Genomic DNA, 17,736 nt, shown 5'->3' with positions numbered 1-17,736 from the left:
CCTGAACTAGCTTTCAGCAGAGAGGAGGGAACTGAGGTGAGGCTGATGAGGAAGGGAGGCGGTCACTCTTCGAACAACTCCTTCAGGGCCAGTCAGGAATTCACCGGGTGCAGGTGGGTGGGGCGCGTGTGTGTGTGTGGGGGGGGGGGGTGCCTGTGTTGACGACAGAAGGCTACTTCCGGATGTGGTGCGTATGACGTCAGGGACCGGCCGAGCCTCCTAGAAACAGAGGAGGGAGGGCTCGCGAGAGTTCAGGGAGGCCGCCCCGAGATTCCGGCGCGGCGGCGGCGGCGGGTCCCACCTCCCGGGGGCGGGGCGAGGGCGGAGCGGGCAGAGGGAGCAGACGGTCGCCGGGCCGGCTGCGGTCCGTGCGGAGGCTGAGCCGGCCGCGGGCGCGACCGGAGGCAGGTGAGTGCGCTGATGCGGCGCTCCTTCGCGGAGGAGGCTAGGGGTCCGACTCGCCGCTCCGGCTCCAACTCTGAGAGCCGGATCAGGAGAAGATCTCATGTGTCTTAGGGTGTCCAGGGAAAGCCGGGCTGATTTCGAGGCTGGAAATATCTCCGGTGAAGCTCCGGTGACGGCCTTGGCCCTCTTGTTTCTTGGGGTGATACTGGCCCCGGGTGTCCGGAGGGGTGGCCTGGGGCCCGGGGAGGAATCTTTGTCCTCCTTGGCTCCTCTGGCCTCTCCCCTCCGCGGCCCCCGAGCCTCGGGCTCCCTGTCCCTGCCTGGGCTTCATAAACAATAACAAATGTCGCGGACCTTCCCCTGTATCCCCTGCTCTCCCGTCCCGTGCCCTCCAGCCGATGCCAGCGAGGGGAAGGATTTGGGGCATGGCTCTTAGATTGTGGGGGCTGTTTGTGTACCATTCCTAAAAACTGATGCGTCAGATTGCTAAACATTTCTCAAATAGACACAGTAAAAGCCGCCCAGCTCCCAGAAGCCAAGGAGTGTATAAAGCCGGTCTCTCAAAATCGGACCCTACCGCTGGAATCCTAGACCCTTCTTTTCGCCATCATTTTCTCCCACTCCCTTTTTTCCCATCTTTACTACGGGAGGACGAACGAGTGGTTGTTTGGCATGGGTAAAAATAGAGAAGGTTGTGTCCGATGGAGGAAGGAAACATTTCACCCTCAAAAGTTGCCAGGTAGAGAGCAGAAGAACTAACTTTATTTTCAAAATCAGTGGCCTCCCGTTTACTGATACTACTTCTGTTTTATGGGACCGCTTTTCAGATTGTGAATTTGGAGGAAAGACATTAAAAGAAATGGGGAGGGGGGCGGGGAGACCTGGTGGTGCAGGGAGTAGGGGCTGGTCCAGAAAGCATGATGCTGGTGTTCCTCACTTGAGAAAATGCAAAGGCACCGCTCCTGTCTATTTCACGCAACTTGCGATAAGTTTTGATAGAAGCCAATTGCTTGGAAAAGGTGGCCTGAGTATTAGCTTTAATACTACTAAAATCTGAGGAAACAGCTGTAAGTGTTTCACTTATGCCTCCTAGCTGTAAGCCGGGAGTGAGACTTGGTTTTTCAGGGGCTGTGAGTAGGGGACGGGGTTAGGCCTTATACTTGTTAAGTCTCCTTACTTTAAGGCAGGGTTTATTGTTGTTTAAGCCCAGTTTTGCTTCCTGAGGGAAGGTTTTTGAAAGTTCTTTGTCTAGGTCATAAATGTATATAAGATACTGGAAGCCTCTTTGTGTTTGGTTTTTCTTTGTATGCCTCAGGATATATAAAGCAATTAAGTTTATTGTACTGTCTATCCAGTGGCTGAGAGGTGTTGTATGTGAATTGACCATTCTTCTCACTATGTGAGGGGAGAGAAATTCGTCCAAAATAGGATGTTAAATTATGATGACATTTGTTCATTGCATAGAAACATCAAAGTACCTTTCTGTAAAAGATTCTGATCTCAGAGGAAGTATAATGTTAAAAAAACTTTTTTTTTTTTAAAATTTGGTTTGATATGGCTTAGCGTTTGTGGTGTTCTCCTTTTTAAGATGGCTAATGACATTCCCCATTTACTTGGGATATGTTTAGAATGAGAAACAAATTGGGTGTTGTCTTTGTAATCCTTTGAAAGCCCCTGCCACTGGAGAATGAAAAAAAAAATTAGACTTAGAAAAACCACATTAAATGAGTGCAATTCTTCTTTAGTCTTTTGTTTTTGAGTTTCTTTTTAAATAAATCATAGAGTGGAGACCAGAAATACTTGTGCAAATAAGGTGTCCTCGGCAGTTTTCATGCTGAAAAAATTAATTTCTAAAGGTAACACACTATAAAAACAAAGGAAGAATCGTAGTTTGTAGAAAGGGATAATAAATGAATTCAGCCATTTGTTCTCAGAAAAGTTATGTCCTCTCAAAGTTAGGGCTGCAGCATCATGTTAGCGAAGTTGGATAACACTTTATAAAGTGTTTTCCCAGTGATCTGGGATAAGTTGGAGGCTCTTTTGCATGTGTGTGGCACTTTTTTGAGAGACGGAAAAGGGCACAAATCAAAGCCAGAAAGTTTTGCATCTCAATGTAATGTGAAAATGATTTTATTTTACATAAACAGTGGAGGGTGAATCAGGCAAGCATATTGTCATCTAGCAACCCCAAGATTACATTAAAATTAGCAGATGGGTAAGTTATGATTAGGTTGACTTGACATATGTGGAAATTATGCTACTGTATATTTATATTAAAAACACCATAGACTTTTTTTTAACCATAGACTTTTTGAATGAAATAATAAGAGAGCTTTTAAAGCATAAGAAATCTTAAAAATTAATTTAAAAAGATAACCTTGGTCAGTAGTTAAAAGATAATTAAGTGAATCCTTCTTCCCCACCCCCCAAATTTTTGTTTAAGTGTTAAGAGAGTGTTTACCCAGATAGGTCCGGTACTGATGTGTGCTGATTACCGAAAGCTCCTTTCTCCAGGTACCTGTTTTCTAGTTGATAGACACAGTATTATTGTTCAGAACCTTTAGAGAGAGGGAACCGAAGGGCAACAGTGGGTAGCATTTGCAGCCCTGTGCACTCAGATGAACTGTGGTCTTTTGTCTTCAACCTGATGGGAAGAAGATATTCCCAAATAACTATAATACACAGTCCATTTTGTGGGGAAGCCAAGGAGGAAGGGGTTAAATTCTACTAGACCAATTAAAGAAGGCTTTCATCAGGGAAAGGCATTTGTGTAGATGATTGAGATGATCTAGTCATATGATGATCATCATAAGCAAACACTTTATATAATGCTGCTTGCTCCTAAACTGTTATGGTGCTGATCTACCTCAGTTTAATCCTTACAGCAACTGTGTGGAGTGGGTGTTTTTATTCCCATTTTGCAGACACAGTAATTGAGGTATCTAGAAAATGGTAAAGCAGGGGTTCCCACCCAAGAATTCTGACTTGTATCCCTATGCTTAACCAATCTCCTTGATTTTTCTCCCACTTTTGATGATGTTGGTTTGGGAAAATGCATTCACCTGACACCTAAATTTAGGGATCCGTTTTCTAGAAAGAGCTCCAAAATGGTGAAAACCCAGGTAAATAGGTTATTTTTGGCATGTTAGATACTAACTCCGTTTTTAGAAATTGCTCTTGGTGCACATTAAGTGTAATCCTTGAGTGGGGTTTTGATAAATTTGATTCATTACCTAGTAGCAGGACCCACAAGGGTTTACAAGGGAGAAGCTGTAACTATGTTAATTCCTTTGCCTAGTGGAATGTTTGAATCATTGTATGTTTTGGCTTGTAATTTTTTAAAACCACTTGGCACTGGGTATTTTTTGGATTGAATTGGGAAGTTGGAATTTAGTTAATTATTGAACGTCAGTCTCAGCAGCCCTTTTGATTTTTTATTTTCACAACAGCTAAATTTATAATCAGTGAATCTGAATAGTGTTGAACACTTGAATCAGTGTTTTGAATAGTGTTGTACAGGTATAAAATGAGAGAAGTTCAGTCACTGATACTTTTATGTTAGGGCAACTTTGAAAGCTCTTTGGGGTTGTGAAATAAAAGGTACTCTAGAATTGCACTGGGCCCGGTACAAGCCTACTGTGTAAATGCTGCTTTGTTGAATGAATGGTCCAACTGATTTTATTTATGAAGTTTCAGGAGTGATTTGCACTTGTTGGTTAGGTATTGAAGTCACTTTAAACTGGATTTAAAGATAAGGGGAAAAAATTATGGTTAGACCATACTAACCATATGGATACTTAGCTGTCCTTTCCTCCCTGCAAGATGCAGGCCTTTGTCAGAGCCCTTATCAGCTGTACTTGTAGTATTAAGTAGAGCTCTAGGGGCACAGTTTTTATTAATGAATATAAGTATCCTCTCCTTGTGTGAGTGTGGTAGATTGTAGAAAACCTTGACAAGCTTAAAACCTAATGGGAAAATATGGGGAAAGAAAAAAATTGGCAGAACAAAATCCAGGATTTAGAGCTCAATGTATTTATATTATTACAGTAAGACACAAATTGCAAAACAGATTTTATTTATTTATTTTTTATTGTAGTGGGGTTTTTGTCATACATTGACATGAATCAGCCATGGATTTACATGTATTCCCCATCCCGATCCCCCCTCCCACCTCCCTCTCCACCCGATTCCTCTGGGTCCTCCCAGTGCACCAGGCCCGAGCACTTGTCTCATGCATCCAGCCTGGGCCGGTGATCGCAAAACAGATTTTAAAAAGTTTTTTTTCCACACAGCCTGAATTAGTAGTGATGGTATATTATTTCCATTTACCACCCACTGTTTGACAAAATTTTGGGGATCTTCAGCCCATAATTTCAGGGAGATGCTTTTAAGTCCACTGTGCTTTGTTATAAAAAAAAAAAAAAGAAAAGAAAAATTACACATTCCTTCAAGTACAGGTTTTATTTTGAAAAGATTATTCTCAGTAAGGAGGAGTGTGAGTTGGGTAAACTCAAAGGGAAATCAGACATACCCTCACCTCCTTGCTGATAGTAATTTTGGAGGCATCTTTTCCCATCATAGGCTAGTTTTGTCTCCAATGAAAGTCCACTGAGAGCCGTAACCTCCCTAAGACCTTAGCAGTTACAGGTCAGATAGTGAGTTGACCATTCATGTTGATGTTGTGTAAATTCAGAAAGGCCTCGAACTTTGGCAATTTTTCTGTGGCTTATGACAATAGTACTTGTACTGTGTTCAGCTTTTAAATTCTTAAACAAGCTCTTTGCCTTCCCCTGAATTAACCCTAGACAGGTTGACAACCCAAGTGGGTGTTGATTCTCTGGCCACCCATATGGAACGTTTCCTGTTTTCCTGGTCTTTTTGCCGATTCTTATTGGTTCCATAGGGCTTCCCAGGTTGCTCAGTGGTAAAGAATCTGCCTGCAATGCAGGAGACCTGGGTTTGATTGCTGGGTTGGGAAGATCCCCTGGAGAAGGGAATGGCTACCCATTCCAGTATTCTTGCCTGAAGAATTCCATGGACAGAAGAGGAGTCTGATGGAGTCCATGGGGTTGCAAACAGTCAGATACAACTGAGTGGCTAACACTTTCACTTACTTTCACAGCAAATCTCTGGTTGGTGACATGAGTCTTAACATCCATGGGTGCAGACTTTTCACACGTGAGAGTGTTTAAGTGACTGAGCCCATATGCAAAGCTTGTGTCCATTGTTTTTCACCTTTTACAATTATTTGCTATCTCTTTATCTGCTTCAGGAGGGGATTCTATTCCTCTTCTTCCTAATTTTGGGACACTTTTACTGTTTTTGCAATTATCAAATATGGTGGCATTAATAATGATTTCCCAGGTGACCCTACTGGTAAAGAGCCTACTTGCCAATGCAGGAGATGCAAGAGATGCGAGTTTGACCCCTGGGTTGGGAAGATTCCCTGGAGGAGGAAATGGCAACCCACTTCAGTATTCCTGCCTGGAAAAATCCCACAGACAGAGAAGGCTGGTGGGCTACCGTCCATGGGGTTGCATAGAGTCAGACATGACTGAGCACAAACATATACGCGTGTGCGCGCGCACACACACACACACACACACACACACACACACACAGCATCTCAAAATCAACCACAGATACAACCACTTCCCCAGAATAAAAAACAAGATGGCAGAAACTGAAATGATTCTACTTGATATTAATACCATCTATTTTGGGTCAGCAGAGTTGTGGTGGCTTTGCTATGCAGCCTCACTTTCATTCTATCTATGAATATTTGGAAAATTGAAAGTTACATATCACTAAGCACTTTTTTTTTGTCCTGTTCTCCTTCTATACAGTCGTTGCTCTTCAGCTTTTATGACTTGGAGATTTTGGCTACGCTTCTCTAGATTCTTCAGCAGTCCTGGAGGCACAGTAAGTAATTTGTGTATTTAATGTGAAAAATGCTTTGTGGTAATCCATGTTTCCCAAATGTTGTCACCCAGCAGTGGACTACAGACTTAGCCCTCTGTATTTCATCTTCCCCATTGACATGTTCTTGGCTCCTTTTTCTTCCTGAATGTCACCAATCAGGGTACAGGTCTAGTAATAATTTTACCAACAACAGTAATCATTTGCTTAACACTTACTATGTACCAGATATAGTACTGAGTACTTTATATAAATATTATCTCATTTATTCCCACAGCAACTGTCTCAGCTGTTACCTCTAGTTACAAACAAGGAAACTGGAGCCTAGTGGGGTGAAGGGACCAGGACCACAGGAGTAGATGAGTAGATAGTTAAGGGGCAGGGTTAGGAGCTGATCTCTGAGATCCAGGGTTGCTTTCTCTTATATTGCTTTCTTTTATTACAAAAACTTTTCCTGTGCTATTTAATATACCTCCTCCTTCTAGTCTCACCTGAATTTTGTTTCTTTCCTCTCCTCCTTCCTTTTTTTAGAAGTTATTTACATTTTTGATATAGAACATAAATTCCTTTGGGAAAAGTATACAAAAAATAACTTCAGCTCTGCTCAGATTTCCTATAAAGGGGGACCTGCTCTTGGTGAGAGCTAACTATAAGAAGAATATTAGTAACACCTTATGTTTGTATTGTGCTTTAGAGTCTTATAAAGCATTTTTAGGCATTTTCTTGGTTAATCCTCAAAGCAGACTTAAATTTGTGTCTTTAGATTAAAAGCTGCCAAAGGTAGTTTGCTAAGGCTTCTGCAAAGTTAGTTGATGAGACAGTTTTGGGCCTCAGTGATTTTAATGCTGAAATAAACAATGTGATCAAATGTTCTGATTTCACATCAGTTGGGAGCAGATGTATATTATTGTAGCATGGCATTTTCCTAAAGGGCCTTATAGTTTTGAACTTTTTTGGTCAAAGTTGAGAAATTGGAATTTTAGTTCTGCATTTTGAATCATAAACTGTTTTAAGTCCTCAATTCTTGAATTTCAGGTGAGTGATAGTTAAGTTTCTGTCTGCCTCATCCTGCACACAGCTGTTGGGTTTAACTAGATTAATTATGATGAAGGAAAGGGTGGAGGAAGGATAGATTTTGTTTCAAAAGTGAAGTTAAAGAACGAGGGCTTGGTGAGGAGTCTTCCAGTAGCTTTGTCGTAGGAAACTGACTATAAGCTTTAAAGGATGGACAAGCTGCAGGTATTCACCTCTGGAAAGTGTATAATTTGAGTGATCAGAGAGTTTATTGAGTGATCCATTTTTGAAATACTATCTTGTACCTGTATCTTGCTTTATTAAATTTAGTATTTGCCCAGTTGTGGACATTTTTACTTAGCTGAGCACCCGTCCATTGACTTGCCCCCATTACGGAAACACCATAACATGTTTGCTCTTCATAATGATTCTGTGTGTGTCAGCAGGGGCTGACTTTTGAGATTGGGGAGTTGCCTTTTGTTGTGTTTCTACAGTAGTGATCCATTGGATTTGGACACGTCTTTCAAATCTGGTTGAGGATGTTCTCCTTATGTCCACTATTACTCTGCCAAACAGAATAGACTTTCTATTTTGGTGGCTAGAGTGGAAAAATTTAAGTCTTGAATTGTGTGTATTATTTGACCCACTGATATTCTTAATACTGGCAAATCCTCAAGGAATCACAGACTCATAGTATTTTCATGAGCTTAATCATCACAGTTCAACATTTATCAACTGTTTTCTGGACGCTGTATTAAATACCATGGCAAAATAAAGACAAGTAGAAGGGATTGCCCTTCTATCAAGGAAGGTTCAATCCAGTAAGACCTAATGTATGAGTGCAAATAAGTGTAAATCAAGCAGAAGGTGATAAGCAAGTAACAGGGCACTGGGAAACAGAAGGAGAAAAGATTGCTTCTGGCTGGAGAGATTAGGATGGCTTCCAATATAAAGTGAAATAGAAATTGACCATTTATGAGTGAAAGACATGTCAGGGGAGGGATTAGCATGAGTTTGAAATATCTCCATAAGACCTGATGAATTTTGTGTTAATTATTTACTTCTTTCTCTGCCTTGTTGGATTTGAGCCCATTCAGCTTAGAGAACAGGTGTTTTTCAGCTTTTCATTCTCTGCATCATCAACTGTGCAACCTGGTACATTTAATTAAAGTTCTACTTTAGTGAGATTACAGAGGCAGTAGTGTATATGGGATGGATTCAAGGGAAGACAGACTGGAAATGGGAAGACGGAGGAAGAGGCTGGTTGAAATAATCTGAGATTGCACTCATGCTCAGTCGTGTCTGACTCTTTCATGACCCCATAGACTGTAGCCCACCCACCAGGCTCCTCTGTCCATGGCATTTTCCAGGCAAGAATACTGGAGTGAGTTGCTCTTTCCTTCTCCAAAAGGATTGATAGTGAAATTCTAAACCTGGTGGGATTGGAAAGGAGAGACCTGCATGGGTGAGTGTTGGCCCTTCATGTTGAGACGTAGGGAGTTCTTTGCCTCTGTGATTACATGTGAGGTCTGTGTCCTGTTCCAGGAGATGCAGTGATGGAAAGACAAGTTGTGCCCTCAGAAAGCAGGCAGGCAACTGCGAGCTGCCTCGAGGTTTAGAGATAATCGCAATAGCATGTAGCTGCTGTAATGAAGTAGCACTCAGGGAGAAGGGAAAAGGAGCACCTGTTTGGGAGAATCAGAGGTTTCCAGGGAGGTGGTGGTGTTGGAGCTTAGCCTTGAAGGTTGAGTAGGAGTTTTTCTGACCAACAAGCAGGAGGAAGATATAATAGCGTAGAGTGTGAGAGACTGTTTTGGGATTGCTTTAGTGTTAGGACAAGAGGCTAGGTAAGATAAAGGAACTTGTCCTGGTAAAATAGCTTTTTATTTGCTGTGTTTTTCCATATTTAGTTTCTTTAGCTTCAGCACTCTGAACTTTTGTAAGGAAATGTTTCTATTGCTTCTTATAGCCTCATGGAAGTCCCTCCTGCTGTTTCCCAAGTTGACTGCCAGGGATAAATTGTCTCTTGCTTCCATTTTGTGAAATTAAACAGGGAAGGTAATGATACCATTAGCCAGGGAGGAAAAAATCCTAAAATCCTTTCCTTTGGTGAATGCCTGGAGCACGTAGGCTTGTTGTATGAGAGTGCAGCATCAGAACACTGCTTCAAGAGCACCTGACTTGAGAGGAACATAATTATTTACCTTTCCCATAAAGTTTTATGGTGCCCTTGAAACTTTCCCAGAATTGTAATATCTTAGTGCTGAAGTCCTTTTACTCTGGATCTAGCCTTGATTTCTTTTTTCTTTTTATCTTCTCTACTCTAATGCTTATTGTGCTGTAATTACTTAGCAGGACTCTAAACTTCAATTGGTGTCAACCGTTATCTCTACTTTGTCCTGTTTCTCTCTGTTTTGGTCATTTAGAAACCTGCATCTGCAAGTCATGGTTCTGAGTCTCCACATTAGACTGCTAGAGCTAAAAAATCTCTTGTGGTTTCTTTCCACCAAAGTTTACTTGATGTAGCCATTTGCTTTCCTGTCCTGTGGACTGAGCCACTGACACAGAATATAGTTAAATTGTTTTATACGGACAACCAAAAAGTTCATTCTAAACTTCAGTTAGATTTATACCCGTTGTATTTCTAAGTAGCGGGTGGGGGGTGGCAGCAGCTGTGTTAGCTTTACTGCCATTCATGGTAATAAAAGTTTATGGGTACTGCCAGGAAGAAAGCAAAAGACAAGGGCAGGAGAAGAAAGAGAAGGCTTGCAGAGGGCAGGAGAGGTGTTGATTGGGGGCAGGAGAAAGGTGCATATGGTTGAAAGAGGTCAAATTTCTCTGATACCTATTCTAAGTGTCTCTGGGTAGAACCAGTGTCATCTTTTAAGGTGAAATTTTAGTCCTCTCTAAAAATACCCTGGGTGTATTGTTGTGCCAAAAATGACAGTTTGTTTTAATCAAACATTTCTGGATTTAATTTTTAAAAATGTGTTTATATACCTGTGTGTCTGTGTGTCTAGAATTGAGCAGAAAGGGAAACAAAAGCCAATACACTTTAAATATTAGTGGAAATAATAACTACATTTCAGAAAACCTTTAAGACTTAAAACCATAGGTTAAGTCTAGCCCCAGTCAGGCACAGGGTGAGAGAAATGGCAAGGAAGAATAAGTAAGCACATGTGTTTGGGTAAAACTACATCCTGATGCCAGCGGTATAACAGGACCCATAGAGGGGAGCATAGAACAAGAAATCAGGTAGGAGCCTGTGTTTGCCTGGCTCAGTCAGTCAGTGACTCCTTCCCTTTACGGAGACATTGTCAAACAAGAAACTTTAGTTCCTCAAAGTGTTTTTTCATCCTTGGACAAAGCAAGCCAAAGAATTAAAATAAGTATGAAAGAAAAGGTCTGATTTTCATTTTTCTGTAGTGATGATAAAAAGTTTTCTCAGATTGTAAGAAATACTAGAGTGAATTAAAGTCTTTGACTCATTTTCAGAGTTGAAAGATCCTATAGAGGTCAGATAGTCCAGTTCTGTGCTGTGAATTCCCCCTAATCCTTGGTAAGTGGGTGTTTAGTCTTTGCCTAAAAATTTCAATTCCTTGCAAAGAGAAGAAACTTAACAGACCATGAGGTCACTGACTTTCATTCTCTTGAGTGGTTGGTGTTCTCCACCTTCTGTCCCCAACCCTCTGCTTACTCCTCACATTCTGGGGTCTGGATGATCTCATAGGCTCTGATGCTTCCTTCAGTGACTACTCTGTGATGATGACTTTCAAACCAGACCCCTTTTCTGAGCTTGAGACTCCAGTGGTTCATCTCTTTCGTAGACATCACCACCTAGGTGTTTTCCGCGAGACTCAGTGTTATCTTCTCCTTTCCCAGAACCTGTCTCAGGCTTCTTACCTCCTCCAGGGTATGGTATTATTCTCTTTGGTTGTCCCAGCCATAAAGCTGGAAATCATCCTTGACTCTCCTCTTGTTTATCACTCACATAAACTCTTAGTTGCAGTGTGTGGGATCTAGTTTGCTTTCAGGGATCGAACTTGGGCCCCTGGAACTGGAAACATGGAGTCTGAGCCCCTAGACCGCCAGGGAAGTCCCCATCTCGGCTCTTTCTACAGCATCAGTATCTTCATTGGACTCCAAATTACTGAAATAACCATCTTTTTCTGCTACCAGCCTTGCAGTCTTCCAATCCATTTTATGTGTGGCTGCCCAAAGGGTTCTCCTCAGACATAAATCTGATTATGTAACTCCCACAGTTCAATTTCCAGTGATTCTCCATCATCTCCACCAGATTCCTTACCATGGCCTGTGACCGGAGTCCCTTCAAGAAGTGGCGCCCTTTTTGCTTTTCTGGCCTTCTCTTTCAACTGATTCTCATCACAGAGTTAGAGATAATTTTATATCACTGAAAGAATGATGAAGGAAATGGCAACCCACTCCAGTATGCTTTCCTGGGATATCCCGTGGACAGGAGCCTGGCAGGCTACAGTCCATGGGATCGCACAGAGTCAGACATGACTTAGCAACTAAGCAACAGCAAGAGTGATGACTGAGGACAGCTATCTCATATCTTCTCTGTCTCAAGCTAAGCACGTTCATTTAATTTGTTCACATGTCAGGAATTTCAGACTTTTTACTTTCCTGACTACTCTCTTCCACATGTGTTATATTTTGTTAGTTTTCTCTCTTAAAATGTGTGGCTCACTTTTAGATAAAATACAGTTGTCATACAGAGAAACAGGACTTCACAGGTTTGTGGTATCTGGATATAGAATGACACAACTTAATGTATAGACTTTGCTTTTCCAGTGCCATAAATGTGAATTTGTGTGTATGTGTGTGTCCAGAAATATTTGGGATTGTGGAATCTACTTATATTTAGCAAGTGACCAGGAGACTGACAGAGAAATAAGAAGTCAACTAATGAATTTATTTTATCACTGTGAGTAGAACAGAAACTTCATAATTTGGTCAGTGCACTGTCACCCCAGTAGGACAGTCTACACGGGAAGTGGTTACTCTAATCAAAATAGGTCATCTTAGTGAGAAGTGTCACTGAGCCAGGATAGCTGATGGAGCCTCTTTTTACTAAGGATACACTTGCCAGCAGTGCTCTGGACATAGTCAACCATCTCTGTCTCAGACAGTGTTGGGGAATATAGGCAAAATCTTGCTTGTTAAACTCCTGTCCCCACCCCCAACAGATTAATGTAACATTGTTTTCTTAACAGGTTCACCAGCTGCTGCTGGTGGTAAGGGATCCCCTGCCAGTACAAGAGACACAAGACATGCAGGTCTGATCCCTGGGTTGGGAAGATCCCCTGAAGTAGGACATTCCTCCCTACCTCAGAATTCTTGCCTGGAAAATTGCTTGGGCAGAGGAGCCTGATGGGCTACAGTCCATGGGGCTACAAAGAGTTGGACATGACTGAGTGACTGAGCACCTTCTGTTAATACAGTCTTTCCTTTATCCAGACAGAAACACAATTGACAATGTTTCAGCTTTCTTAATTCACATTCTGTTATAATCCAGCCTCCCAGAAAGTACACCCTGCTCACTTTTGATTGGGTGTGACTGTTCTCAAATATTTTCAATTATACCTTTTCTTGGAATTACTTATGTTGATAGTCATTTCTAATTCTTTTGCTTCATGCTGTTATTACTCCCAGAGGGTGACTTAATTTTCAAATTGTGAGGACATTTTACTTTGTCCTTTTGTACTTACTATAGCACATTGCCAACTATTGAAAACTTCTCCAGGTCTGAACCCAGTGATACAGCCTAGAGTATGGCATTCATCTTGCTTGTTTCTAACCTATGTCTATTAACTCAGCCTAAGATTGAGATCTTATAACTTTTGAGGACAGCTTTTCCATACTTTTAATTTGTGTCAAGCTTTATTCAGCAAAATCTTTAGTTGTTCCTTATGTATATAATAGTTTATCACAATTTATACTTAGCATTTGTTTTTGAATCCAAATATAATTTTTACCTTCTATCTATTAAATTTCATTTGTTAAAGTTAACTTTCTGTAAAAACTAGTTTGGATTCTGACTCTGCTGTCCTGCTCTTGGTTATTCTCTAGGATCTATTCATCCTCACATTTTGTTAAGAGTGTCATTAAAAGCTTTATCTGGTTCATTGTTAGTATAACTGCTGAAGTCCCATAAGTCTTGTGCAGAACTTGCCTATGAGCATTCTGAATTTTGTTGCTTTATAAACACATCTATTACTCAGCCCTTGTTTCCTCATCTTTCTCCCTTACCCCTCTCAGAAGACTTGGAGAGCGAAACTTGTTAAATACCTTTCAAAGAGTCGTATAGATTGTTTGCCTTGTAGGTTTGCCAAGAAAAGAAGTAGAGTTACTGGGCAAGACTTGTTCCTCCTGAATCCATGTGGATTTTTAGTGATCACCCATCTTTGTTCAGAAGCCATCTGCTTTATGATCTTTTCTCGAATAGTCTTCAAGCTGGGTGATAAGCATAACATTACTGATGTTAGTGTTTCATCATATCCATGCTCTTTTGTAATGTTCATGTTAGTATTTTGTAATGTTCATGCTCTTTCCTCATTTTGGAGGATTGGGAGGCCTGTATTCTGTCTTTTAGCAGAGCTCCCAGGGCTCCATAATCCATCAAAGAGTACTTGTCCTCAGCACAGTTCACAGGCAGATTCCTGGTGTGTGACCTTGTCAGCTGGCTGAGTCAGAAGAAATCTGCAGGCCACTGGGGGCAGCCCTTCTGTGGCCCCGCTGCCTGGACTTTGGTTCCCTCACCCCACAGACTCCACTTCTGGCCGTCACCCTGAGGAGGAGACCAAGGAAGGAGGCCGAGTTCAAGTGGGGGTGCGCACTGGACAGAGAGTTCTCTTTAAAATAGGAGCCGGACCTGCCTCTCAAGGACGCTGTAAAATAGAAACATGGAAACTGGAAGGTGGCATTCAAGTGTAAAAAATTTAAAAAGCAATGTAAAAGTAGAGGTGGTTCTTTTTTCCCTGTCATGTGGTAACTACACTGTTCACTTTAACCAGTGTACCCAGGCCTTTTGCAGATTTTCTCTTCTCGACATAAATTCAAGAGCCCCTTTGGTAGCCCTTGATGATTTTCTCAAGCTCAGCTCACTGTGGGCTTTTTGCTTCCTGATGTCACCCTGAGCCGCTTTCCCAGCTGTCCATGTTATGCCTTCTGCCTTTTATCTGTGTCTTTTAAAACCTCAGTTCGTTGGAGAGCTCTGTGTGCAGAGAGTCTTTTCAGACTCTTCTCCTTTTCTCTGTTGCACATTATAACCAGAATTCCATTTTTTTTAAATATGAAATCATTTAAGTTGTACTTTTTTCTATGTGACTAGAATGAACCGGGGCTTACTGTTTGGTTATATCTTTTTCCACATGTTTTTCTCACTTATCTTCTTTTTTTAGTTCTCTCATTTTGTCTCAGCCTTCTTTCCTAGATTGTTTTAGTGATATAGCTTTAAGAATTATTTACTCTAAAACCCAGAAGTCTAAACCTGTTATTTTATCAAGTCCTGTGTGGATATGAAACATCTTCCTAGTTATTCTTTTAAATTATTCACTTTCAGTTTATAATTTACTTTCAGTCATGTCTGACTCTTTGTGACCTCCTGGACTATAGCCTGCCACACTCCTCTGTCCACGGAAATTCTCCCGGCCAGAATACTGAAGTGGGTTGCCATGCCCTCCTCCAGAGGATCTTCCCAACCCAGATGCCGAACCCAGGTCTCCCGCATTGCAGGCAGATTCTTTACTGTCTAAGCCACTGCTGCTTCTGCTGCTGCTAAGTCGCTTCAGTCGTGTCCGACTCTGTGCAACCCCATAGACAGCAGCCCACCAGGCTCCACTGTCCCTGGGACTCTCCAGGCAGGAGCACTGGAGTGGGTTGCCATTTCCTTCTCCAATGCATGAAAGTGAAAAGTGAAAGTGAAGTCGCTCAGTCCTGTCCAACTGTTTGAGACCCCATGGACTGCAGCCCCCCAGGCTCCTCTGTCCATGGGATTTTCCAGGCAAGAGGACTGGAGTGGGGTGCCATTGCCTTCTCCGGTCTGAGCCACTAGGGAAGCCCCAATTTACTTTCAACCAAGTTTGAAATGTTCACTGTCTCCAGGGCAGTAATCATGTTTTCTACTTCCTTTGTATTTTCCTTGTGCCTACATGCTCAGTCGTGTCTGACTCTGCGACCCTATCAACTGTAGCCCACCAGGCTCCTCTGTCCATGGGATTCTCCAGACAGGACAACTGGAGTGGGTTGCCATGCTCCCCTCCAGGTGATCTTCCCGACCCAGGGATTGAACTCGAATCTCCTGCAGTTCCTGCATTGCAGGCAGATTCTTTACTGCTGAGCTACTGGGGAAGTCCCATTACCTGGCCCACAGTGGATGATCAGTAAATATTTGTGGGATTAATTAACCAAGGATAGTTTAGCTAGAAATCTGTTCTTGAGAACTTCCTAAAACATATGATGCACCTTCCCTTTTAGAGTCTCAAGCAGGGTTCACTTTTCTTTCCTCTGAAGTTTTTGTAATTTCTGTTCCCTAAGCATGTCCCACATTCCTGTCCCCAGCAATTGTAGCCAACTTGAGAGTAACTCTCAGGTTTTCCAATTAACCACTGCTCTTCAACCAGCTGGTTTCTTCCCAGTAGTTGTATTCATATCCAGAACATTTCTTTCCCCATGTGAGAGATGGGGACTAAGCAAGGCATTGTCAGCTGAAACCTTGAGTTTTGGGTGTAGGAGCGCTCTAGCTAATATCCCAGATGTTGAAGTCCCCATTACAGCGTGGTTTCTTTCTGTCAACTTCAGCCTCTAAAATAATCCAGACCAGCAGTTCTGTATGTTTCTAAGTCCCATCCCTTCAAATCTCAGTGATGCTTAGGTGGTATTATCACCTATTTTTAGCTCATTTTTATAATGCCAATTTTTTCTTTATTTAATCCTATTCTGGACATGGGTTTGCAGGGATCTAAAGCTACATTGTTGCTCACACCCTTCCCATTTCTTCTTCTGCAATAAATAACTTGCTGGACCATTCTCACTATTGTCATTTTTTAAAGAGAGCATGACCAGCTGCTTTCATTGTTTCAGTAATATCTGAACTTTTTCTATGTCTTTTCCCGCTTTAAGCTTAAAGTCCATTTGATCAGTAAGTCAAAAATTACATAGTAACTTCTGAGAATATGTTCAGAGGAAACAAAAACACTAACTGGAAAAGATATCTGCACCTCCATGTTCATAGCAGCATTATTTACACTAGCCAAGATATGGAAATGACCTAAGTGTCCATCAGTGAGTGAATAGATGAAGGACTTAGGCACACACACACATACACACATACAGACTTGAGACAGGTTCAGAAAAGTGAAACATAAATGAGGTTGGAGAAATCAAGAAAAGCTTTGTAGAAGAGGGGAACTCCATTAGGCTTTCAAAATAAAAGTACAGATGAAAGGAAGGACCATTTTTATATTTAGATTTTCCAGAGCTTGGTGGTAAGATTGATTATGGCATGTCTGTTGGTTGATGAATGGTGACACAGGCAAATAATGTAAAATAAAGTTAAGTAGTTAGGGTGGAGCCAAATTATGGGGTTTAATAAAAACTAGGCAAAGAAGTTGAGATTGGAGTGGAAAAAAGGAGACAGCTTCAAAGTTTTTGAGCCTCCAAATGACATCATCCATATTCTGTATACAGAGCCGTGATTTAGAGAAGGGTGAGGATGGCGTCAAGAAGACCCACTTGAACGCTGGTACCATCATGTAGGGCTTCCCAGGTGGCGCTAGTGGCAAAGAACCTACTTGCCTGTGCAGGAGACATAAGAGACTCGGGTTTGATCTCTGGATCGGGAAGATCCCCTGAAGGAAGGCACAGCAACTCACTCTAGTATTCTTGCCTGGAGAATTCCTTGGACAGAGGAGCCTGGTGGGCTGCAGTCTATGGGGTCGGAAAGAGTCGGACATGACTGAAGCGCCCAGCACGCAGGCATGCACCATCATGTTACTGACAGTGCGGTCAGGGCCTGGACTACCCAGTGGCAGAGGGATGGGTGAGGAGTAAGATGCGATGGGAGAGAGATTTCCAACAGATTTTATTAACAAACCTGAAATGGGAAAGGGAGAGGTGGATGAAGGCTGCCTTCCAAGATTCTGATTGGGAGAAAGGTTAGTGCCATGGCTAGAAATGGGGTTGTTAGCAAACTGGCTGTGGGGTAAGAGTTATGCATTTACTTTCTGACGTAATTAAATGTAAGTATTTTGTAAGATGTTTAGGTTGAAATAACAGCAAGAAGGAAGATGAAAAGATAAGAAGATGTGTTACTCATCCTTGTGGAGTATGGCTTACAGGCGTAGGGAAGGGTAATTTCTCTCTCTGAAAGTTCAA

At 41.9% G+C, this 17,736-nt stretch overlaps 1 protein-coding gene across 1 annotated transcript in view; it reads left to right on the top strand.

Moving 5' to 3' along the window:
* Positions 1-309: 309 nt before the first annotated feature.
* The window catches only part of STK38L (serine/threonine kinase 38 like), a 79,832-nt gene continuing 62,405 nt past the window's right edge, over positions 310-17,736 (top strand). Inside the window, exons 1-2 of the mRNA XM_065940008.1 lie at positions 310-408; positions 6,252-6,327. The gene's annotated coding sequence lies outside the window, so the exon portion shown is untranslated. The remainder of the gene's footprint in view (positions 409-6,251; positions 6,328-17,736) is intronic.

The sequence above is a fragment of the Muntiacus reevesi genome, chromosome 1, assembly GCF_963930625.1.
Source record: "Muntiacus reevesi chromosome 1, mMunRee1.1, whole genome shotgun sequence".
Taxonomy (NCBI): domain Eukaryota; kingdom Metazoa; phylum Chordata; class Mammalia; order Artiodactyla; family Cervidae; genus Muntiacus; species Muntiacus reevesi.
Note: the sequence above shows the minus strand (reverse complement) of the source record. Positions and strands in the feature narration are given on the sequence as shown.